The sequence below is a fragment of the Engystomops pustulosus genome, chromosome 2, assembly GCF_040894005.1.
Source record: "Engystomops pustulosus chromosome 2, aEngPut4.maternal, whole genome shotgun sequence".
NCBI lineage: Eukaryota > Metazoa > Chordata > Amphibia > Anura > Leptodactylidae > Engystomops > Engystomops pustulosus.
In genome coordinates, this window is record NC_092412.1 from 194711273 (window position 1) to 194737483 (window position 26211).

A 26211-nucleotide genomic window follows, 5' to 3' on the forward strand; every position below is an offset into this window, starting at 1 on the left:
CAGCAGGTGGTGTCTCACCCCGCCCAGGACCACGGCCTCTGACCCCTGCAGTAGTTGGACGCCCACGTCCCCGCCCTCGTCCTCTACCCCTAGCCCTCGGGTTAAACATTTTTAAAATGAGAGTTATAACTTTATTTTTTTTTTTACTTTTTTTTGTTTTTTTTTGTGTTTTTTTTTTTTTTGTGGTTTTTGTTTTTTTTTGAGTTTTTAAAACCAAACAATGCTATCCTATTGCTATGGCTATTTTCTAGCCAAGTATCAAAGCACACTACTATGCCAGATGAGGTGACACTGAGTTATTGCCTAATAGAAATCCAACCCCTACTGAATTTTGCCACTTCGGCCTTTGCTATGGATATGTGCGCCACTAAGCGCAGAACACAGCGGTCGCAAGTCTCACTACAAATTGCTCAGAATTGGCAAGTACATGCACTGCAGAAACTACAGCCACCAGCAGATCAACCAGAAATCAAATATATAGAACGCTACTGTAGGCTTCAAGAAGCTGTTTGTATTCTCCTATGGCTATTTTCTAGCCAAGTATCAAAGGAAGCACACTACTATGCCAGATGAGATGACACTGAGTTATTGCCTAATAGAAATCCAACCCCTACTGAATTTTGCCACTTCGGCCTTTGCTATGGATATGTGCGCCACTAAGCGCAGAACACAGCGGTCGCAAGTCTCACTACAAATTGCTCAGAATTGGCAAGTACATGCACTGCAGAAACTACAGCCACCAGCAGATCAACCAGAAATCAAATATATAGAACGCTACTGTAGGCTTCAAGAAGCTGTTTGTATTCTCCTATGGCTATTTTCTAGCCAAGTATCAAAGGAAGCACACTACTATGCCAGATGAGATGACACTGAGTTATTGCCTAATAGAAATCCAACCCCTACTGAATTTTGCCACTTCGGCCTTTGCTATGGATATGTGCGCCACTAAGCGCAGAACACAGCGGTCGCAAGTCTCACTACAAATTGCTCAGAATTGGCAAGTACATGCACTGCAGAAACTACAGCCACCAGCAGATCAACCAGAAATCAAATATATAGAACGCTACTGTAGGCTTCAAGAAGCTGTTTGTATTCTCCTATGGCTATTTTCTAGCCAAGTATCAAAGGAAGCACACTACTATGCCAGATGAGATGACACTGAGTTATTGCCTAATAGAAATCCAACCCCTACTGAATTTTGCCACTTCGGCCTTTGCTATGGATATGTGCGCCACTAAGCGCAGAACACAGCGGTCGCAAGTCTCACTACAAATTGCTCAGAATTGGCAAGTACATGCACTGCAGAAACTACAGCCACCAGCAGATCAACCAGAAATCAAATATATAGAACGCTACTGTAGGCTTCAAGAAGCTGTTTGTATTCTCCTATGGCTATTTTCTAGCCAAGTATCAAAGGAAGCACACTACTATGCCAGATGAGATGACACTGAGTTATTGCCTAATAGAAATCCAACCCCTACTGAATTTTGCCACTTCGGCCTTTGCTATGGATATGTGCGCCACTAAGCGCAGAACACAGCGGTCGCAAGTCTCACTACAAATTGCTCAGAATTGGCAAGTACATGCACTGCAGAAACTACAGCCACCAGCAGATCAACCAGAAATCAAATATATAGAACGCTACTGTAGGCTTCAAGAAGCTGTTTGTATTCTCCTATGGCTATTTTCTAGCCAAGTATCAAAGGAAGCACACTACTATGCCAGATGAGATGACACTGAGTTATTGCCTAATAGAAATCCAACCCCTACTGAATTTTGCCACTTCGGCCTTTGCTATGGATATGTGCGCCACTAAGCGCAGAACACAGCGGTCGCAAGTCTCACTACAAATTGCTCAGAATAGGCAAGTACATGCACTGCAGAAACTACAGCCACCAGCAGATCAACCAGAAATCAAATATATAGAACGCTACTGTAGGCTTCAAGAAGCTGTTTGTATTCTCCTATGGCTATTTTCTAGCCAAGTATCAAAGGAAGCACAGTACTATGCCAGATGAGATGACACTGAGTTATTGCCTAATAGAAATCCAACCCCTACTGAATTTTGCCACTTCGGCCTTTGCTATGGATATGTGCGCCACTAAGCGCAGAACACAGCGGTCGCAAGTCTCACTACAAATTGCTCAGAATTGGCAAGTACATGCACTGCAGAAACTACAGCCACCAGCAGATCAACCAGAAATCAAATATATAGAACGCTACTGTAGGCTTCAAGAAGCTGTTTGTATTCTCCTATGGCTATTTTCTAGCCAAGTATCAAAGGAAGCACACTACTATGCCAGATGAGATGACACTGAGTTATTGCCTAATAGAAATCCAACCCCTACTGAATTTTGCCACTTCGGCCTTTGCTATGGATATGTGCGCCACTAAGCGCAGAACACAGCGGTCGCAAGTCTCACTACAAATTGCTCAGAATTGGCAAGTACATGCACTGCAGAAACTACAGCCACCAGCAGATCAACCAGAAATCAAATATATAGAACGCTACTGTAGGCTTCAAGAAGCTGTTTGTATTCTCCTATGGCTATTTTCTAGCCAAGTATCAAAGGAAGCACACTACTATGCCAGATGAGATGACACTGAGTTATTGCCTAATAGAAATCCAACCCCTACTGAATTTTGCCACTTCGGCCTTTGCTATGGATATGTGCGCCACTAAGCGCAGAACACAGCGGTCGCAAGTCTCACTACAAATTGCTCAGAATTGGCAAGTACATGCACTGCAGAAACTACAGCCACCAGCAGATCAACCAGAAATCAAATATATAGAACGCTACTGTAGGCTTCAAGAAGCTGTTTGTATTCTCCTATGGCTATTTTCTAGCCAAGTATCAAAGGAAGCACACTACTATGCCAGATGAGATGACACTGAGTTATTGCCTAATAGAAATCCAACCCCTACTGAATTTTGCCACTTCGGCCTTTGCTATGGATATGTGCGCCACTAAGCGCAGAACACAGCGGTCGCAAGTCTCACTACAAATTGCTCAGAATTGGCAAGTACATGCACTGCAGAAACTACAGCCACCAGCAGATCAACCAGAAATCAAATATATAGAACGCTACTGTAGGCTTCAAGAAGCTGTTTGTATTCTCCTATGGCTATTTTCTAGCCAAGTATCAAAGGAAGCACAGTACTATGCCAGATGAGATGACACTGAGTTATTGCCTAATAGAAATCCAACCCCTACTGAATTTTGCCACTTCGGCCTTTGCTATGGATATGTGCGCCACTAAGCGCAGAACACAGCGGTCGCAAGTCTCACTACAAATTGCTCAGAATTGGCAAGTACATGCACTGCAGAAACTACAGCCACCAGCAGATCAACCAGAAATCAAATATATAGAACGCTACTGTAGGCTTCAAGAAGCTGTTTGTATTCTCCTATGGCTATTTTCTAGCCAAGTATCAAAGGAAGCACACTACTATGCCAGATGAGATGACACTGAGTTATTGCCTAATAGAAATCCAACCCCTACTGAATTTTGCCACTTCGGCCTTTGCTATGGATATGTGCGCCACTAAGCGCAGAACACAGCGGTCGCAAGTCTCACTACAAATTGCTCAGAATTGGCAAGTACATGCACTGCAGAAACTACAGCCACCAGCAGATCAACCAGAAATCAAATATATAGAACGCTACTGTAGGCTTCAAGAAGCTGTTTGTATTCTCCTATGGCTATTTTCTAGCCAAGTATCAAAGGAAGCACACTACTATGCCAGATGAGATGACACTGAGTTATTGCCTAATAGAAATCCAACCCCTACTGAATTTTGCCACTTCGGCCTTTGCTATGGATATGTGCGCCACTAAGCGCAGAACACAGCGGTCGCAAGTCTCACTACAAATTGCTCAGAATTGGCAAGTACATGCACTGCAGAAACTACAGCCACCAGCAGATCAACCAGAAATCAAATATATAGAACGCTACTGTAGGCTTCAAGAAGCTGTTTGTATTCTCCTATGGCTATTTTCTAGCCAAGTATCAAAGGAAGCACACTACTATGCCAGATGAGATGACACTGAGTTATTGCCTAATAGAAATCCAACCCCTACTGAATTTTGCCACTTCGGCCTTTGCTATGGATATGTGCGCCACTAAGCGCAGAACACAGCGGTCGCAAGTCTCACTACAAATTGCTCAGAATTGGCAAGTACATGCACTGCAGAAACTACAGCCACCAGCAGATCAACCAGAAATCAAATATATAGAACGCTACTGTAGGCTTCAAGAAGCTGTTTGTATTCTCCTATGGCTATTTTCTAGCCAAGTATCAAAGGAAGCACAGTACTATGCCAGATGAGATGACACTGAGTTATTGCCTAATAGAAATCCAACCCCTACTGAATTTTGCCACTTCGGCCTTTGCTATGGATATGTGCGCCACTAAGCGCAGAACACAGCGGTCGCAAGTCTCACTACAAATTGCTCAGAATTGGCAAGTACATGCACTGCAGAAACTACAGCCACCAGCAGATCAACCAGAAATCAAATATATAGAACGCTACTGTAGGCTTCAAGAAGCTGTTTGTATTCTCCTATGGCTATTTTCTAGCCAAGTATCAAAGGAAGCACAGTACTATGCCAGATGAGATGACACTGAGTTATTGCCTAATAGAAATCCAACCCCTACTGAATTTTGCCACTTCGGCCTTTGCTATGGATATGTGCGCCACTAAGCGCAGAACACAGCGGTCGCAAGTCTCACTACAAATTGCTCAGAATTGGCAAGTACATGCACTGCAGAAACTACAGCCACCAGCAGATCAACCAGAAATCAAATATATAGAACGCTACTGTAGGCTTCAAGAAGCTGTTTGTATTCTCCTATGGCTATTTTCTAGCCAAGTATCAAAGGAAGCACACTACTATGCCAGATGAGATGACACTGAGTTATTGCCTAATAGAAATCCAACCCCTACTGAATTTTCCCACTTCGGTCTTTGCTATGGATATGTGTGCCACTAAGAGCTAAACACAACGGTAGCAAGTCCCCCTGCTAATTCCTCACAAAATGGTAAAAGATGCAAATTAAAATAAAAAAAGTAGAACGTTATTGTAGCCCTAAGAAGGGCTGTTGGGTTCTTTGAGAATCACTCCTGCCTAACAGTAAGCTAATAGAACACCCTAACGCTTTCCCTGACCAGCAGCAGCTCTCTCCCTAGCGGCATCCAGAGACAGAATGATCCGAGCAGCGCGGCCAGCGGCTAGTCTATCCCAGGGTCACCTGATCTGGCCAGCCAACCACTGCTATCGACGTGTAAGGGTACCACGTCATGCTGGGTGGAGTGCAGAGTCTCCTGGCTTGTGATTGGCTCTGTTTCTGGCCGCCAAAAAGCAAAACGGCGGGAGCTGCCATTTTCTCGAGCGGGCGAAGTATTCGTCCGAGTAACGAGCAGTTTCGAGTACCCTAATGCTCGACCGAGCATCAAGCTCGGACGAGCATGTTCGCTCATCTCTAAGTAACATATATTTTATTCATTTTTATGCTGATAAAGGTGTTTTTAGGATTAAGTAACTTATTTCAAGTTCCCCTCCCTCTGAAGTCATGTGGTAGAGGATGGGGAGTTTTATAAGGAGAATTGTATTATAGGAAGATCCGGACTAAGGTTTCTGCCATAGCACGCTGAACTTTGACCAGTGTTTTTACTTGATGTATTGTATGCTGCAGCACCAATTAAATTTGCTTTTAAAGAAAACAGAGGGCGTTGTACTGGATTTTCTTCTTTTCTATCTGCCTGCTTCAACCTTGAGCGTTATATACACAGTCCGTTGGTTCGGCAAAGTAGGGTAAGAGACTGAAGAGGCTGACATAGAGACTGAAGTTTATCAAAGCCCCTTTTTCACTCCTCCATTAGGGGAGGGAGCAGGTGAACAGAAGTGTCAAATGGAGGTGTGATTAACTAGCAGATGACAGAGTGTTGAAATGTGCAGGAAGAATAATATACGTTTTTAAGTTTTCAAGATAATCGCCAAATTTAATTTTTAGTTTAAATAATTTTTATGCCTGGAATGCAGAAAAATACTGTGAAGGTACAATGCGCCAGGGTCCCCCTCGCAGGGTGCAAACATGAAAATACAGTTTATAATAATAACCCTCATCCACAAAGCTCTGTATAATGCTGTACCTCCCTATCTTTCTTCTATCATCTCAGTCTTTCTCCCAACCAATGCTCTTCGATCAGCCAATGATATAAGATGAATCTCTACCTTAATTTGAACCTCTCATACACGTCTCCAGGACTTCTCCTGCACCAATTCTCTGAAATGACCTTCCCCGGACTATTAGACTAATACACAACTTCAAGTTTTCAAACATGCTCTCGTCTTTTTAGGCAGCCTATCACACTTGCTAACAGCATGAAATGTTAACTCTATCTTTACTAATCAATCTTATGTCCTATTCCTGTTGGCTATCCAGCAAACTCCAAATATATACCAAGCTCCAGGCTTCTGTGCAGTCACTTTCACCTTGAATTCTGTATATAAGATGGGGGCTGATGGCTGATTCAAGCAGCAGCATTTTTATTTATTAAATTATCTTATACTGTTCCCTTATAAAGAATGGCTGGACCATTATACAAGCTCTGATACCTACTGTTTTTCCCCCTCATCCTCACTGTAAGCTCTTGTGTCTACCCCTCATCCTCATTGTAAGCTCTTGGGAGCAGGGCCCTCACTCCTATTGTTCCATATGACTGTTTCTACTCTGTAATGTAATATTATATTTTACATGTTCCCTACGATTTGTAAAGCGCTACAGAATATGATGGAGCTATATAAATAAAGATTATTATTATTTTTAAAATAATATGCACAGCATGTGTGCCCAAGCCAGATCTACTTTTTGAGGGATCAACTCAGGTTTTAAGTAACTTTGAATGGCCTATATGACCATTTTCCCATAAATTACCCCATTTTAGAAACTGCACCCTGTTAATATTCTAAGCAGGTTTTGAAAGTCTGATAACTCTTTCTGTCTTGTATGGAAACTATTCAATTCTTTATAGAGAACAGATTTGGCTGTAATTGTCATCAGGTGACATAAGTGCTCCCAGGGGCGTAACTTGAGGGGGTGCAGAGGATTCGTTTGCAACCGGGCCCAAGAGGCTTTGGAGACTAAGGTCTCACTTTCCCATATGAGAAGACTAGTACTATGAACCAGACATTATAGATGGGGGGACCTGGCACAGACTTTGCACTGGGGCCCATCAGAGTCAAGTTATGCCACTGTGCTCCTCAGGTACCAGAATAGGGAAAAACCTCAAGTGGCCTAATTTTGGAAACTACATCTCTTACAGAATTTATTGAGGGGGTATTTTTTTCACAACAAGAGCCAAGACTGTAGGCTGGATTAGCAGTGCATTGCCAGGTGCTTGTCTGCAGCTTTAACCTTCCTCTGTAGGAGGGATAATCAGGTTCAGCCCCATGCAAAAAAAGATGGGTGCTATAGGCTTTTGAGAATGTACCAATACCGTTTACCTGATTGGTAAATAGGATCCAAGCTTCAAATATTCTTTTTTTTCCCACAATCTCCTTAGTAAGCTCACTCTTCTCTTTATATAGAGAAGGTAATTCTACTCTTCTGTGTTACTTCCACTATCTCTTTACTGTAAAATCAAAGTGATCTCCAGAAGACACATCGTGTCCAGCTGGTAGAAAGGAGAGCTGGCGCCACGAGAATGTATTTGGTCATTTTCCAGGAAACAGGAGCTGCTAATTAGATTAACCTATTCAATACCAACTACATCTGCTAAGACTAAGATGCAACATGACTTTCTTCATAGCAGGTGGCGATCTTATCAAACTGTAATCTTGTTTTAAGATCTCTTCCTGTTTTAATAAAGGCAGTTCAGTTTTGTACCTTGTCACATGGTCAATAAAAGCCTAATCCAAAGTGTCTCAACTCTTTCTTATAACATTATGTTATATGTGGCACCTCTGTTTCTTCTGCTAAAAATGAATAAATACATTGATGCTCTAAATGCTTACAGAAAGTATATCAGTCTATTTCTTAGTAAATAGTATGAACAAATAAAGTACACAGACATTATGAAATCTGAAGAAAACATCACTTATCAAGAAGACATAAAGGCAGGGCAGGCGTTAGGGGGTGGCAAACGGGGCATTTGCCTAGGGCACCCTGTCCTAAAGGGCCCCCCTACATCTGCTTGTGGGCAGAGGATGTATTGCTCTTTAATATCCCTTGGTTGAATACCCGGGTGATGCCTCCTGTCTATATATCCATCATCTATCTGTCTAGTTATCTATCTCCTATCATATGCATTTTCATATCTATATATCTGTCTACCTAACAATTTATCTATCTAGCGTTTTGTTTATAAAAAAAGGCTTGACAAAGGCTTCATGTATTACCTGAAACATTGTGATGTGTTTTGAATAAATCCACTTGTTTTTTCGTTCACTACAGGAAGTTTTACTGAATTCTTTGTATCTAGCTTTTTGTCTATTAATCTTCCGTCTATCTATCTCCTATCTATTATCTATCTAGCAATGAATCAATCTATGAGTAAGTGTACCTGGTTTATCATGATGGATTTTGATTGGAGATTTGCTTTAAGAAATCTTACACCTTACATTTTTTATAGGTGTTTCCGACTGCCGATTATAATCATATCATATTTTAAAATATGTTTACATTTTCCCAGTGCATGGTCTTCATAAATCAATGGAAGTGCAAATGTTACCCTTAATGCATACACACTTCATATATTATGTGTTTTCCAGACCTGTGCAAGGCTTCTGTCAATGTAGTTGTTTTATCCCCTTTTTTGTATGGTGCTTTAATGTTGTCTAGTAGTTTACTGCTAACCAAATATTTCAGTGTTGTGCATCCTTTCTACCTTAATAGAGAATATTAGAGAGTTATATAGTGCCACTACACCCCCTCCTTGCTGTTTACTATTGACTGTAGTAATGCGTACTAAATTATGCAGGGGCTAAAGGTGTTTCTGTAAACCCTGTAGAACAGATAAAAAATAAGCCCTCATTTGTATATGGCATGGGACTTTTACAAATACATTTTTATAAGGAGTGCAGAATTACTCAGACTCATAGATATTATTTTAAAAAGTCTGCCTCACAAACAGTGATGACCACACTTTATATGGTTATGGTTATATGGTTAGCAAGAAATACATCTTTATTTCTATACAGCCATCATATTTCATGGTGCTTTAGAGAATATTGGGTACACTTAGGAACAAAATTACAGAGCAATAACATAGCCAATTGTAAAAGTTGAATTAAGAAATATTCATGGAGAAATCCCTTGGACTGGTCATGTTTTAGTGGCTATAACCAGTAGGCTAATGGTGATACCTTGTGATGACCTCCAACCACTTATGTACTGATACTGGTGTCCTGGGAACTCACAGAATCAGGTAGCTGCATCAGCCCTGGTCACAACCCATACTAAATCATATTTCAGAGGATCAGGGAAGGACATGGATGAAACCATATACATACACACTCTGAACATTGGCTTTAATCTGGTGGTTCTCGGATCATGAATATATTGAATATATTTTCTACTCTGCAACATTATTTACTGGTGTATTTTTCAGATAGTTAATTGGTTTACCTCCAGGCCCCTTGCCCAAGAACATATGTATTTGCCACGAGCTAGCTGCAAAAATGGCAGATAGCTCATGGCTGCCATAGACATAGCGTTACACCTGTTACACAACATGTCCTACTGCACCGTGAATGAGCAGATCCTATTCTTGCTCATATTCCGGCACAGCCGCACAGCACCCTCTCTTGGCCGAAAACAGGCCAATTGTTTGCAGCCCATTTTTACACATTTTTACAAGGGACCAAACAATGTAATAAGCCTATCCACATGTGTTTACCCCAAATACAATATAGGGACAATTTTGCTATGTTTTTTCAGGTACACTTTTCCTAACCTATACTGATGCTTAATTTAAACCTTTTTTAATTTTGTTCTCTCCGGGACTCCATCTCTGTAAAAGTGACTCCATCTCTATGGGACTCCATCTCTGTATTTATTTATTTCCGGTTTCTACTAAGGAGCAGAAGAGCTCATACTTTGGTCATACCCAAACCTTAACAGGTCCGCTCATCCCCAGTCAGGAGTATGTAGTTCAATGTACATGGATGCAAACATATTGATGTATAAACTGATCCAAACTGAGGCCACATTGGAACAGAGGCATAAAACAAAAACAGCATAAACAAAAACAGTGTTTCCCCCTCCACCCTGATTCCTTAGCACTTATGCAGTGAGCATTTCCTGCTCACTTTCTGCTAATTACACATGTCCTGAGGGAGCCTGGGGGTAAGACAGTCTCTAAAGCCAGATCACATATGAGCTAGGTATAATTTTAAAAGTTGACTTTAGAAGGAAGGAGGTCATAGATAACACATATAAGAAGATTACCACGGTCACAGTGGCTGGATCTATGAGTAAGTGACCCATGCTTGATTTTGATGGATTGATTACATTCACTGATCCTTAGGAGTAAAAAATGTAAAGTCTCAACAAAGCCAGGCTGCCTACATGCATGGAAGGGAGGATCATCTAATGATCAAAAACTTTTTGTCAAACTTAGGCCTGTTACACATAGTATCATAGTATCATAGTATATAAGGCTGGAAGGAGACGCAAGTCCATCAAGTCCAACCTTCAAGAATTAAATAAATGTTTTATCCCCATAACCCGTGATATTTTTCCTCTACAGAAAGTCATCCAGGCCTCTCTTGAACATGTACATAGAGTCCGCCATAACAACCTCCTGCGGCAGAGAGTTCCATAGTCTCACTGCTCTTACAGTAAAGAACCTTTGTCTATGGTGATGGTAGAATCGCCTCTCCTCTAGGCGTAGAGGATGCCCCCTTGTCCTGGTCACAGGCCTAGGTATAAAAAGATCTTTGGAGAGATCCTTGTACTGTCCGTTCAGGTATTTGTACATTGTAATGAGGTCTCCCCTCAGTCGTCTTTTTTCTAAACTGAATAATCCCAAATTTTGTAATCTGTCAGTGTACTCTAATCCCCCCATTCCCCTAATAATCCTGGTTGCTCTCCTCTGCACCCGTTCCAGCTCTACTATATCCTTTTTATACACTGGTGCCCAAAACTGTACACAATATTCCATGTGTTAAGGAGCTTGCACTGGTTTCGGACGCCATCTTGACTACTGTCCGCCATCTTAGATACAGCGGCCACCTTGGGGGGGGGGGGGTATGCTTCCCTTTTAGAACCTATAGAGTTAAATGTTTTAATTCAGCTATTTTTCTCATTTAAACTGTTGTTTGCCTTTTCACAATATCCTTGGCATTTCTTACTGTCCTTCGGGCCTCTGTATTCTTGTTAGTTATTTTGGTTATGAAGAAGCTTCCAGGAGCCATTGTGTAGATAAGCATGGCTGTAAACAAGGCCTAGTCATTTTTCCCAGAATGTGCTGGTACAAAAACATAATGGCCAATAGAATCTAAGTCCTTATCTCCATTCATACAACACCCCAAATGCTGATCTCTATGTGTTAAAATATAGCGGTATCTGTTTGAAATAAACAGTTTGATTTGAGTGCATTGGAAGACCGACTGTGTTTTTCATTTACTCTGTCAGCTCGCTGCCGGCAGCTATCTCATCCTCCCTCAAAGGGTTAATTAGGACTCACCTTACAAAAGTCAAGAGGGCTGTTGGGGCCCTGCATAAAAATCCCTAACACATGTGTGGTCTGACCAGGGATTTGTATAAGGGCAAAACTATGTCTTTATCATGAGAATCTATTCCTCTCTTGATACATCCCATTATTTTATTTGCTTTAGCAGCAGCCGCCTGGCTCTGGTCACTAAAATTAAGTTTACCATCCACCAATACGCCCAAGTCCTTTTCAGCTTCAGTTTTACTAAGTAATTGACCGTTTAGAACATAATTATACTTTTTGTTTCCATGGCCCAAGTGCATAACTTTACATTTATCTACATTAAACCTCATCAACCATTTCTCTGCCCATCCCTCAAGCTTCCACAAATCCCTCTGTAATGCTAAACTATCGACCTCAGTATTTATTACTTTACACAGCTTAGTATCATCTGCAAATATTGAAACTTGACTGTGTAAACCCACTACAAGGTCATTAATAAAAATATTAAAAAGAAGTGGCCCCAATACTGACCCCTGTGGCACTCCACTGGTAACATCAACCCAATCTGAGAATGTGCCATTAATGACCACCCTCTGTTTTCTATCACTAAGCCAATTACTTACCCAGATACACAGATTTTCTCCTATTCCCAGCAGTCTCATTTTATATACCAACCTTTTATGTGGCACGGTGTCAAATGCCTTTGAGAAGTCCAGATATACAACATCCACAGCGTCCCCCAGATCCAGTCTTGAACTTACCTCCTCGTAGAAACCAATCAGATTAGTCTGACAGGACCGATCTCTCATAAACCCATGCTGACGCTGGGTTATAAGGTTGTGCACAGTGAGATACTCCAGGATAGCATCTCTAATAAACCCCTCAAATATTTTCCCCACCACAGCAGTTAGACTTACGGGTCTGTAGTTTCCAGGATTGCTATTTGATCCTTTTTTGTATATTGGTACCACATTTGCTATGCGCCATTCCTGTGGAACATAACCAGTCCTCAGTGAATCTTCAAATATTAAAAATAACGGTCTGTCTATCACGGTACATAATTCATGCAGAACCCGGGGGTGTATGCCATCTGGCCCAGGTGATTTATCTATCTTAGTGGTTGCGAGGCGGCGCCGTACCTCTTCCTGGGTTAAACTGTTGACATTATAAAAAGAATTTACATTATTCCTCATTGTGTCTTCCACCAGGGGATTTTCCTGGGTAAAGACAGTTGAGAAGGCGACATTCAGTAGATTGGCCCTTTCCTCATCTCCTTCCACCATGACCCCCATGTTATTTCTAAGGGGACCCACGCTCTCTGTTTTTAGTTTCTTATCATTTATATACTTGAAAAATAATTTGGGATTATTTTTGCTCTCCCTGGCAATATTTTTCTCAGTCTCTATTTTTGCGGCCTTTATCTGCTTTTTACAGGATTTATTTTTCTCTCTATAATCCTGTAATGCCTCATCGCTCCCTTCACGTTTTAGCACCTTAAACGCTTTATCTTTCTCGCTTATTGCTTTCCTTACAAGACTAGTTAGCCACATAGGGTTTTTCTTGTTCCTTTTATGCTTTTTCCCACATGAATGTGTGCACGCCATGTAAACATGCCGTATGGTAGCAAGATCCCACAGACTTCACACAGAGCAGAGGACGGGAGCCCCTGCACTATATAGAAATATAATACAGGGACATTCCCTCTGCCGGTCAAACAGCCGTGTTGGAAGTGTATTTACTATTACCGATCCGGCGCGACTGTTCGTCCGGCAGAGGGAATGTCCCTGCATTTTATTTCTACATAATGCAGGGACTCCTGTCCTCTGATCTGGGATTGTGCCACCATATGGGCTGCACATTTTCGTGTATAGCCTGCCTTAAAATGATTGGTCAGATCCAGAAAATGTCACAATGACTGTGGCTCTTTCATATAGAGAATCACAGAGGCATAACATCTAATGTTTTTCTGCATGAATGAAAGTCTGCCAAGACTGTAACATGGACTTTATCTTGGCTATGTCTTCATGTACTTTCAGCTTCCCAAATGTACTACTTTTATAATTGATACTAGCAGGAAAGCATCAAAGGGCATTTCTCTAAGCATTGGACATAAGGCTGGCCGTGGTGACTCCATGATTAGTTCATATCCTTCAATTTGTAATCCCTACAAGCAAAACTTTCTGTTCTGATACAGATGAGAACTCATCCCCAAACACTACATATATTGATGGCAGTGTTGACAGGATGCTGGAAAGAATTGAAGCACACGTGCTGAGAACTAGATGTGGGGAGCAATTAGAAAAGCACAACAGTGATTTTAACATGAACTAATGCCTAGGATGATGTAAGAGAGATGCTAAAAATGCTTCACTTCTTTCTAAAATCAGACTGTATGGAAAAACAGAGCCCTCAATTCATCACACTGCCCTTCTAGCTATAAAATTAGTGTTCACAGCTTGTGTGAATTCCACGTGGAAAAGAGTTTGAAGAATGATGTGGCTTTATATAGTTACAGAAAATACGTTAGTAATTTTCAGATTGCAGTTTGTTAGTCTGGCACCGAGGGCTTATGAAATAAAGTGAGCACAGAATGTCAGCAAGTCATTTAAAAAGAACATAGATAAATGTTTGAGTTTTAGATGGCTTATTATAGGGTTATATGTGAGGGAAAACAATCATATGCATGGGGAATAGAAAATAAAACAAGTTGGTAAAGAGTATAAACTCATTGTGGGGCTGGTATACCAATGGTGTCTAAGGTGTCCCTTTAACAGGGACCCTACTGAGATCCCCATAATGCAGTCCTAATAATCAAAAATGGAGCTGGATTCATGATTGATTAGATATAGAAGGGTAATAAGAATTAAGATGTAGGTTTCACTCAGGTGTCCAGATATGGATGCAAAATCCAGGAGTCAGAAATGCAAATCAGATGTCAAATCATAGAGATGAAAACACGGTGACAAAGTCTTAACAAGTGGACTCTAGGATTTCTAGAGTCATGAGTGCATTCAAGAATGAGAACCACTTCTACTGCTCCCATATGTGGCTACACCCAGGGGGGATCCCATGACCACTGGAAGGTGAGCGCAACAATTATTTTTTCTATTTGTCCAAATTGTAATTTTTTTCTGGTTATTTGTTTCTGCTCCCCTCCATTATCAGGTCATGAATATTTATTCAAAGATAAAATAATACATTTATTTACAGATTTACTAAAGCCTGGATCAACTCTGCTTATATTTTTACTCAGTTTTTTCGCTTTTTATCTTTAAAAGAAATGCTTTTTCTTTTTTCATATAGTTTTTCTACTACTAATACTTTCACATCTACTTCAAGTTTGTATGTGCACCACCAATATGGAGAATTCTAATTCTAGCAATACTCTTATGAATGATTCACACTTTATGAATGATCTATAATGTTTACGTCTTATTTAACCTTTCCAAACCTGATTCCAACACGCAATTAAAGGTGTATTCCCATAAAGACAAAACTATTAAATATACTAAGAATAACAAAATAACACATTGGGGCACATTTATTAGTTTTCTGTAGACTTTGCACATTCTTTTAGGTGAAAAGTGCTTTCACAGTGCTTTCAAGTGTCTGTGCCACATTTGTTTTGTGTCGCGGCTGCACTAGTCATCATGCAAAACAAATTTCTGCACTAAAGGGGGCGTTCTGGTGCTCAGTCAGACTGTGCACCACATTAATCATGCAAAATCTGACTGAAATGTGTCGCCTGCCCTATGTTAAAGGTGTACCCAAAAAAAAGTGGTGCACTCTGTTGGAGCAGTGCAGAGGGCACCAGATTCATGCAAAATGTGCACCAGTAATCCTGAATTTGGCGCACTCTGCAGGATACACACGCAAAGTGCTCATAGTGCAGTTTGCACTGTTCTTAGTAAATGTGCCCCATTATCTAATTCAGCAAAAATACAGTATTCCACAGATAGAATTCTAACTTGTCTCTATCAGTCCTGGTATTTACATTTTGGCTGTCCCCTGGACACAACCATAAACTCTGACTATAAACTCTGCCCAACCATGACTATGAGGGGGACCACTCCCTCTCCCTCCATAGCCAAAAGGGCGGACGCGCAGCAAAATTACCAAAATAAAGGACACATACAATATTTTGCAGTGTGGCCGCCAAATTTACAGAACCATCACCAGGAGCCACGGAAATCTATGGAGGCCATGATCTGGTTGCAAATCATGCAACCAGATGATTGCCCACATAACGGTCATCTGAATGAGCCCTAAGGATAAGTAGAATCTGTATAACCAGTGTAAAGAGTTATTCTTTAGTCTCCTCTCCGTGCATGACTTCAGGACTTCAGATACATATTTAGTACAACCAGCAAGAAAGAAACTTTTTTCAGTTGTGGTGGCTTGTTACAGTGTGTAATATTTACACATTTAAAGAATATGAAATAATTTGAAGAGGCATGAGCTTTTTTTTTTACATTTTTAATGGTATTATTATGACTAAGGCTCTGCATTCATGTAGTAGCTTTTCCATGTGAGAAGTTGTTTCATAACCAGGGAGATGTGGGTGTAAACATGCAAGTATTCCATTTTCTTATTCTGCCTTGTTCATATAAAATCAGCTCTCAAGTGACCGGTTGATTCTCATTTCTTCAGACTTCTGAACTGGGATACAGAAACAGAATGGTAGACATCTGTTTTTTCTACTACAGCTAATCCATAGAAGCTAAAAACTAGTTCAGCATACTAAGAACCTCCTCCTTTTCCGTCTCTGCACACTGAGGACTTACTTATAACTTATGTTAGAAAAATATTCCATCCTTGTAATCCCACTGGAGCTTTTTATTTCAAGATGTCACAGTGATGTCCATCTGTACGTTGCTTATGGTAGCATATTAGACAAATTTAATCTGACTTTTGTCAATAAAGACATGATGTTTTAAGAATTTTTAGCTAGCCAGAAAAAAATATTTACTAACTTTTAAAGCTCCTTCATCAATAAAATTAGTTTGTATAAAAAAAAAAACCTGGCTCCTCTTCTCACTGTCTGGCTATAGTTCTATGTGCAATATTTTCTACCATAAAGATCAATCTCTGCTCAGCTCTTTAACATAGCTGTGAAATATTTGTATGTTCATGGGGGAGGGGCATTCATCATGCAGGACCTGGTGTAGATTTCACATAAAGCTGAAGCCACATAGTGTAACCAGAATGCCGTGTGTCTGCGGGAGAACAAGTATTTTTAAATGTCACTAAGCATTTCACCTACTCATGGCTTATGCAATATATTCATAAACTTGGCACAATCTGTGATCTTTCAATTGTGAATATTACACAATAAATTCTACAGCAGTTAGAACACATGGGGGGGGGGGGTAATTTATCTTCTATCTTTTTGTTTTGGCTAGTTTTTGCCTGTCTTTTTTCTATCTGCTTATATGGTAATTTATCAATCTTACCTTTTTTTTTGCATTAAATGGGGTTTTTTCACATCTCTTTTTGAGACATTTGTTACAAATGTCTCAAAACACTGCTTTCCATTTTCTAGTATGGTTGAATCTGGAGTTTTTTGCACAAAAAAATGTCACAAATTTGAGACAATTTTAAATGATAAATGTCATTTGCGACATTTAGTACATCTGGAATACAAGCTAAATGTGTCTTACTGAAGAAAAACAAATGTCCGGTGGGCATTCCAAAGAGGCACACAAATTGCAATGCGCCAAAAAATGTCTCATAAAAGACAGAAAAAGCAGGAAGAAAAATAAAGATCAATGACCCCCACGATGCCTCCAATAAGTTTATGCCTCTTTTATGGTCACACTTGATCCTAAAATTCTTGGCCTAACTACAGTATATGCTCTTGCCTCTCATCTGTGATATTGAGTCTCAAAGACATTTAAAAGATATGCCAAGCATGTGCACTATGTGACAATCTTTGCTTGTCCCATCAGTATTTGGATGCTTGATATTGTCTATAGAGCAGATACAGGCGGTCTCCTACTTAAGAACACCCGACTTACAGATGACCCCTAGTTACAAAGTGACCTCTGGATGTTGATAATTTACTGTTTTTTAGTTCCAGGCTACAATAAACAGATGTAAGAGTTATCAAAGGTGTCTGCATTGAAGCTTTAGTGTTAATCCTGGTTCTTGTGACAATCCAACATTTTTAAAATCCAATTGTCACATACCAAAAAAAAAATTTGGTTGGGGTTACAATTATAAAATATACAGTTTCGACTTACATACAAATTCAACTTAAGAGCAAACCTGCAGAACCTAACAAACCTGCAGAACATAACCTGCCTGTACACAAATATTTAGAGAGATAAAAACAAAAAACAAAACAACGGAGGGCAGCGCCCTGCGTGATAACGTAAGGTAAGAGATAAAAGTAAAAACAATCCCAAATGGGGTGCTCACCATCAGCCACCTTGGCTAGTATGCATCCAACCCTATTTCAGGGTAGCAAAGAATTGAACACGGTCACAATGTGCTGCTTCTCTAGCCCGAAAAAGAAGAACCCCAATTTCAAGAAGGAGACTCAGCGGTATGCAGTATATAGAGATGGGTCGGGTAGACTCAACGGGCACTGACCACCGGTATGGAGTGTCAGCCACAATAATCACTGACTAAACTCCAAAAAAGTTTAAAAATTACCTTTATTGATCAGAGATGAAATTGTAAAACCATAAAGGTCAAGTTATAAAATAGTATATCATCCTAACACGTTTCGGGTCAGATGACCCTTTCTGAATGATAAGGAATCCTATCTTTTTTCATTTCATGGCCCATTGTTAAGAAATTTTTCAAAAACCTATTGGGCAAAATTTAACAAGTTTGGGTGCATCATGCACCAGTCATAATATTCCCCCTGCAAGCACCCAGAATTGCGACTTTCAGGTCCCTCGTATGCCAGGAAATCTGTTGAGGCTAAAGACTATCTAGTCTTACTTTGCACTTCCTATAAGTTGACTTGATTTACACAAGAAAACTGCTGACATATTTTCATACTTTTTTTACCAAAACCTCGACACGTTTGTTGTACTGGTTCTATAAGTGACTAAAAACAGTCTTAAATTTTGATAAATGTTGTGCTTTTAGAACAATTTTTTTTTCATTAAGAGACTAATAAATCAGCCCCATCGTGTCAATTATTACAAATTGTAATCTATAAATGTCATCTTTATATTGTTTTCATGGCTGTAAAGTGCTTAAAGAGCAAGAAACGTCCTGAATCATGAGAAATCGGGAATAGTAAGTGGGATTTTACTTAAAACCCCATTCAAACCAATACAGGCAGCCCCTGGGTTACGAACAAGAGAGGTTCTGTAGGTTTGGTCTTAAAGGTCATCCACCATCAGATTTACTGATGGTAGACTCTACAACCTTACATGCTTGTCCTTTACACTAGACAGTGGCAACATCACATACAGGTAAGCCACAGGCGATTCGGCCTACATCACCGAAATGCCTACATCACCGGCGTACGTCACTGGAGAGCCTCTCGGCTCCGCCATCTGATTATGTATGCACGCCCCCCTTCTCTGTATTTTGCTGTCCGGTCGGGAACGTTGATCTTAATGTGAATGGCTGTCGGCACTTCCCCTATGAGTCTACAGTCTACCATCAGTAAATCAGTAAAGATGAATTTGTATTTAAGTCAGAACTACTATATTTTGTAAATGTTACTCAAGACAATATATTTTATCTTTGTAGGATTCTCATAATTTTGGATTATCAATAAAGTCCCATTGCAGACGCTTTTGATAACTCTTACAGTTGATAACTGCAGCCTGTGGCTAAAGTTCAGTTAATGTAGGCATCCAGTGAACTTCACAGTTTAGAGTGGGCAGAGAGGTCTGTTTGTAACTATGGGTTGTCTGTAAGCTGGGTGTCCCTCCATCCCAGTCTGTGATTCTACAGAACTTTCTCTGTTTTTCTCTACACCTCTTGCTGCGCCTTGTAATCGGCAGTTTCAGCTCTGTGTAGATAAGCTGTTCACCCTAGATTCTCACACAGCACAGGCATATACTTCATTTACTAATGATTTCTACCACTTATTATATGTTCCCTGCTCCTCCATGTGATGGAAGCTGCCAGGCTGTCACCATACATCCTATATGTGCACTGTGCAGTGTTCAGTGGAACACAAGGCATCATGGGATCTGTGGGCAAGCTAACTAGCCTCAGACTCCCATTCAGAACAGAAAATGCCATAACTTTGAAAAGAAAAGGATGAGCAGCACAGAGTAGTCATCTTTCTGTTTGTTTTCAAAGGGGGAATCACATATAATAATTTGGTAAAATCACTATAACTTCACAGTTATGCTTTCAACATCTAAGAAGTAAAAGGAGGTTAAAAAATAAAGTCATGATAATTCAGAGACATTAGTTGGGAAAGTTAAAACATTTCAAAGATCTTACCTACATTTTGATAATTTTGTTGCAACTCATGCTAGTGTTTATGGTTAGCATAAAACATACCTAAATTGTCAGTTTCCCTGGAATTTTACTTTAAGATCCTTTTAAGAAGTCTTGAGTATATTGTAAAAATCTGATCTGAAGATCTGATGGCCTTATTTCTATTGTATAACCATGTCAGGATAAACTTCAGGAAGGAAATCTAAACAAAGCAGCTGAGCTTCGGCTCCTCATCTGAGCAAAGCCTTAAATGTGATTTGTCATTAGCTTAACATAGAAAGCTCCAAAATAGGTCTGCAATGTTTGAAAGCCATATAATTAATTGTTTCAAAGACTTTAGTAGAATTTCCCATGAAGCTCATTTTCCATGCGGGAGGCTAAAGAATATTTTTACCGCCTTGTATTTCTACTACATTTATAGAGGCTCAAATTACATAGAAACTGCAGTATTGACCCGTAATAGATTGGAGATGCCTATATGGTGATTAAGTTTAATATTACTCAGAGCTGTATTTACCAATAAAAAGCTCATACACCCATCAGGTTTCATTGCCCTTATTCAGAAGAGCTGAAATCTATAGAAGAATAAAGTAAAGTAATGTTATTCTTTTTCAATCCATATTGGCATTAAAGGGCTATTATACATTGAGAAATTGTTTTCCATTTCCATTTCTTTTAAATAAACCTGTGTGGGGATTTCTGATGCTCCATATGAAATTAAGTTTTTATGATTTAGTAAAAAAATAGAGCAAGGACAAATGTCCACTGAGGGGATTCTAGGATTTGAAATGCACACATTAACGTCTGTCTTTCACATTCAATTTGTATCTGTTTTGTATCCATGTGGCAGGAAAATTGCATTTGTGTGGCTTTTTTTACTGTCCATGAAAAAAATGGATGAATTTTGCTACAAACTTTATGCCTCTAAAGAATGTATCCTAGCAACCATCCATTTTTTAAGGCTGATTTGCATCTGTTTGGTATCAATTTTGCATCCGTGTGTCTGTTTTAGAGGGAACCTGTAAGTTAAACTAACCCACACTAACTAAACATAATTTTGAAAACAGCTATTATACAGCAGTACAACTATCCCTATATTCCATTCCTTCTTACGCATGTTAAGTTCCACAGTGATTTGAAAAGTTGACTCACCATGCAGATGACCCCATACTTTCAGCTGTCTGGCATATTGGCGTTCTTCCCGCTTAGCCACAACTCTGGCTTCCTGATAGAAACACTGGCTATGTGACTTGCTGAAGAGAATTCCCGAAGGAGGAAGAATGAGTGAATTGAAAGAGACGCTGATTCTCTAAAGAGATATCAAGTCCATTCATTCCTCCTCCCTCAGGAATTCTCTTCAGCGATACATCTCTCTCATTCCTGATTTGGAATGAAGTAGCAGAGCCAAGTTGTCAGTCACGAAGCTATTTGCACAGCTGAGCTGGAAGAACATAAACATCTACAGATGGTGAGTCAACTTTGTGGATTGTGGAACTTGACATGCATGGGGAGGAACAATATATTGGTAGTTTTTCAGCTATATAATAGCAGTTTTTAAACATATGTTTAGTGAATGTGGGTAAAGTTAACTGAAAGGTTCCCCTCAACAGACAAATTGCATGTGTCTGGCATTTTATAAAAAAGCTACAGGGGGCTATTTATCATCCGCCGTTGCTCTGGTGCAGCCCGATACATCAAGAGGCTTCGCCCTCTTGATGTATATGGCAGGGTCCTGCACAGCGCCCACGCTCATCTGACTGCGCCCCACCCCCCTTCACGCCCCTTCACAGCCCACTGCCATCTGCTGGCACAAAAGTAAAAAATAGACTAACATTTATACATACCACTTTTATGTGGTTATTAATTAAAAACTGACAGGTGGATTAAAAATGGATGTCAAACGATAATACTGACCTAAAGTTTAAAAAGGTTTTTGTTTTTCAGACTGCGAAGTAAAAGCCACAGATACGAAGGCCACTAGAAAATAGTGCAACTGTTTCTGTTTTTGTCAATTCCACTGCATTTGGAATTCTTTTCCAGCTTCCCAGTAAGCTGCACATGATAATAAATGGCACTACAAAGTACATTTTGTGCTGCAGATAACAAGCCCTCATAGAAAAGCTCTGTAAATGGGAAAATAAGAAAATATGTTTGTTTGTTTTTTCATACGAGAAGCGAGAAACGAAAACGAAAAAACTGAAATTGATCTAGAAAGCGGATTTTTCTTTAAAGTTTCGAACAACTTTGAAGTGTAACTACAGGCATAAAATGAGTTCAGCCTAAAGGTTCTGTGTCAGACAAAACCAATAATGGCCCATTCATAGTTGTTTTCTGTAAATCCACGCTATGCAGAATCCTAAGCTGACATGACAAGGGAGTAACGTTGTTGTGAGCCGCTTGGGAGTCAAAACAGCAACGCTGATAATTTCATGACTTGATGACAATTATAACTGGTTGGTTCTGTTCTGAGCCACCCTGGGGGTTGTATTGGAGCTATTTTATCTACCAGACAATGTAAATATGTTCATACACAGCGTGTTCACCAATATAGGAAGTCATAAACAGCCGGAGATATAGAAAACACAGAAAGGGGGATCAAAGAGACAAAGTGGCAGGCTACAAGTGTTTGATTATTATTAAATCACAGAGAAATGGTGTGTAAGTGACCTCAGGCCACAAACATTAAAGTAATTATCAGCTTTTCTGCAATCAAAGCTGAAGGTATTGTAAAATTTGAGTGGTGTTCCCAAAATATTAAAATAGGACTTTGGTTCAGATGGCAGAATTGTGAACTCAGTTTTTATTGAAGTTCCCATTCGCTTTAGCTGTGGTCCAGTTGCAAGTTATCTTGGGGACATGGCTTAATGGAAAACGGCCTTCCCAGAACTGGGTTTAGGATTAAACAAAGGGATATAGCCAAAATTTGTCCCAGATTTCTCACCCATTGTAAATAAGTTGGCAAATTCTAATTTGTGTAAAAAATCAGGTTCATATCACCTTTAGTTTAGTTTCCACCACAATATTTGCAACCAAATTGGCTCGACTGCAGCCTAGTGCTTAACTGGGTCACAGTCACTTGGTACAGGTGGAACAGGCCTCTTCCATGCCGGGCAGGTGTCCGATAAGTGGATTGCAAGGAAAAGGGAGATGCCGAGGGTTGATTGAAACAGTTCTCCCTGGGGAACTCTTGATGTATCTATGTGTGAGGTTCCCCAGGTAGATACCCTCAACATGATGTAAAGGCCGTTCCACAATTACAGAGAGGCTCCCTTTCCATAAGCACAGATCAAAATACACTCTGCTGTGTGTCTTCAGCCATCCCGACAGTAAACACAGAAGTGGTGTCACAAATTATCTGACTGTACCTTTTATTAAAACAATAGTAAATGTAGGTACAGATGGTTAATTATTGGTAATTCAGAAGCATGTAATAGGTACAAGGGCTGAAACGTAGATGTATAGCAATGCATAGAAGTATAGAGATGAATAGATGTTTATACTGGGAGACAATGTCCCTATGTAAAATCCTATGTAAAAATATAAAACAATTACAGTATATAAGTCTGCTTGTATCTTGTATTTGCCCTGAGCCATTCAAGATAAATGAGCATCATAGTTTGAAAAACGCCTAAAGCAATGGAAAAACTTGTTGCACATTCCAGATTCTAAATGTTGTGGAACATCTCAAAATAGTTTGAATGAACCGTAAAATGGTTTTAGATTGGTATTGGAATAATGGATCAGAAATTTGTAAGTGTATTGCTGTCTTTATTTCACTGGTCAAAGGATCCAAGCTCATGGTGCAATAACCATTTCACTGCACAAATACACAGCCTTGCAGTGCATTATAATTTCACAGTATACCTAGGGGTCTTTTTGTATAGTTTTTCTGTTCTATGATGTATACATTTAAATTGCTATTCTGTGACATTCCTATGACATTCCTTAATGCATTATCCGTCTAATCTGTAAAGTTCCGCCATCAGTCTGATTTTGACTGGCAAAATGAATCTATATTCTACATAAACAAACACCAGACTTCAAACAACCAACTTATTCAAAATAAAAATGAATTTTTATTAATTCTCATACAGAATATGGGTGAAGGAACAACAAGCAAAGTGTATTGGAGGAAATCACCAGAAACATCTGCATAACACCTATGTTATAGGTACAGAATTTCATCTATATACAAGTTTCTAATTCAGTATAAACAACGTATTAGAAAGTAAATTCATACAGATTTATATTATGGTTCATCAAAGCGAGTCACAAGCTATAAATACCATTATAAGAGCTAAAGTGTAGTAAGTCATAGACACTCGGAGACAAGAGAGAGACGGTCAGAGACAGTCAGGGACAGAGATGGTCAGTGATAGTCAGAGAGAGAACTGGATACATATAAAATAATAATTAATAATAATAATACATTTTTGTTAACGCATTTGATTTTGTTGTAGCTAAGAGCAGTGCTGGGATCGGCAGCTAGTTACAAACTGACAGATATAGTGGTGATTTCTCATGCTTACCTATTTAGAAACCTGAACAAGTGACTGATTGTTGGCAAACAGGAAAAGTATATCTTAAATAGTGCTGTACACAATACTGTGTTTACTTGTAAGACCTGCTAGACTGCCTTTAATATGTCTTAAATTTACTACTGGTTTATTGGGTGAATGGAGATCTTTAATTCTGTGTGTGACTGTTCATGTTGCAGATACATTCTTCAGCTGTGAATAGATGTATGAGCCACCAATAGCTAAAATAGCATCTACTTCAGACACAAAGTAACTGGCAGAGCCCTGGGACATCCCCTGGGACAGATTACACTTCTGATCGGGTCTGCAGAAACACGACACATACAGCTGTCCTCTACATAAATGTCATGTCACCACAGCCATAGACTTTTAGGTCCCAGATTATAGTAAAGTATATAGATTGGGGGGAAAAGGATTTAGTTGGCCACCAATTGTGCAAGTTCTAATAATAATAATTCAGTAGCGCTTTACCGATTATGAGGAACATATGCAAATATTATCTTACATTACACAGTACAAACAGTCATATGGAACAATAGAAGTGAGGGTCCTGCTCATAAGAGCTTACAGTCTGTGAGGATGAGGGGTTGGGTGGGACAAAAGAGGTATAAGAGCTTGAATAATGGTCCAGCCAATATAAAATAAATTAATAAATAAAAAATTCTGCTGCAATTGACATCATAGATGGACCTCAACTATGAGAGACAATGGCCCACATTAAAAGCCCCTTTGCCAGTTTTCTGTCTGATTTAACATGCTCTTTTTAGTGCAAACTGTTTGCACATGTATTTAAGAAGTGCCTGTGACACATCCCAATGCAACACAAATTTCTGCAATGAAATGGGTATTCCAGTGCACAGTCGGATCATGCCCTACTTTTATCATGCAATGTCCGACAGAATTGTGTTGCACGCCCTATGTTAAAGGTAAACAAAAACAAGCCTGCCTCCAGATTGCAACCCCATAGAAAACCTTTGGAGGGAGTTGAAAATCTGTGTTACCCAGCGACAGCCCCAAGACAACACTGCTGTATAGGAGATCTGCATGAAGGAATGGGCCAACTTACCAGCAATCAGCACTTAGCAAACTCAAAAATCCCCAGTTTGTGTCTTTTTCTACTCCATTTCCCCAAGAAGTTTTGCCCAAATAGAGCTTTTCTTTGCCTGTTCCTCACCAGTTCCCGAAAACCTACTTTCACGTCAGGTTTCTGGTGTGAAAGATCACTACAGTTGACTCCAGTGCCCTACTGGAGTCAAATGTGACAAGCCAGTCACCAAATATACTGTATGAAATGACCTGCACCTCCTTATATTCTCATTATGTGCACTCTGTACAAGGGAGAATGGCGGCATCAAGACTGGCAGGAAAAATGCTGGTCTTGATAAATGCCCACCATTGTATTCTTAATATGGTATTTTGGTGTCATTTCATGTCATTGGAGAGGGGGCAGAGTGATGTATGTACTAATGCACTGATGACAATGAAATTACCTAGAATTTTCCTATAAAGTGTCAGATTTTATGAAATGATAAGCATCCTCTAAAATTTCAATTTGCGGATACTTAAGGTCTTAGGAATCATTAGTTGGC

The 26211-nt window shown here is 39.8% G+C and overlaps 1 protein-coding gene across 2 annotated transcripts in view; it reads left to right on the forward strand.

Moving 5' to 3' along the window:
• Nucleotides 1-26211, forward strand: part of TSPAN2 (tetraspanin 2) — a 124503-nt gene that overhangs the window by 79440 nt on the left and 18852 nt on the right. The gene's annotated exons all lie outside the window — the stretch shown is intronic.